Source organism: Octopus bimaculoides, chromosome 5, assembly GCF_001194135.2.
Source record: "Octopus bimaculoides isolate UCB-OBI-ISO-001 chromosome 5, ASM119413v2, whole genome shotgun sequence".
Lineage (NCBI taxonomy): Eukaryota > Metazoa > Mollusca > Cephalopoda > Octopoda > Octopodidae > Octopus > Octopus bimaculoides.
Genome location: NC_068985.1, coordinates 53561853 through 53562903, shown reverse-complemented (window position 1 = coordinate 53562903; position 1051 = coordinate 53561853).

Here is a 1051-nt window from a genome sequence, read left to right as displayed (position 1 = left end):
ATACTTACATTTCACGCACGCTCATATATGATCTTTTATTCTTAGATCACCTCTAGGACTGCGGCCATATTGGAGCAGTGTTCATACAATTAGTGCAGCTTCTATAGTCTTTAACTTTTGATGAATGAGGGAGTTTGATGCTGTTGACTGCAGCTTCATTTCTTGCTGTGACATTGGTTCGTCAACAACGTCTGGTTGTACATTATCCAGGGACTTTCTGAATACATTTATATCCATCTCGTGGAGATTTTTCAGTTCTTTTGACAAGATATTAAAAAACTGTGGCTCTTGGAACCCTAGGCTGTTGCAGTATCGAACGTTGATTTGTCGATGAGAAAATTAGGACCCTCGGAACTATGCAGTGACGGCCAGTTCGGGAATTGGTATAGTACTCAATATCGAAGTTTAGCATGAGCCCTTCAGGGATCTTCCAAATATCGGTCATTACATAGCTTGTCCGTTTTCATTTCAGGGAGTAGAATTTTAATACTTTCAACCTCTCTCAGTAACCTAGCTGTTGCTTCGACGCAATCATTTTTGTGAAGCATCGTTGGATTGTTTCTAGCTCTGCTGTTAGTTTAAGACTGTTTGGTGACCGAAATTCTAAGCAGTACTCGAGGCGGCCGAGGAAAACAATGATCTTCACAAACGCAACATGCATTCTTGCTCTCTCACACAGAATGATCTCACGATCGATCATGCCATCCTTTTGTACATCTCATTGCTGTCTTGGTAATGTGTTCCTGAAAAAATACATCATTAATCAATGACCCCGGGTCATGTACAGGCTGTGACACAAGAATTGCAATTCCTCCACATCCTGTGTATCCTGGCTGCGGGATATTTGTGAGGTGAAGAAGAGAAAAGGGTTGAAATTTTCCAACATTAAATTTTCTTCGAGCGGTGCCCCAGCATGGCCGAAGTCAAATAACTGAAACAAATAAAAGATAAAAGATCTACGTTGCATTAAGTTTCTACGACAGGTTATATATATATATGTATACACACACACACACACACACACACACACACACACACACACACACACACA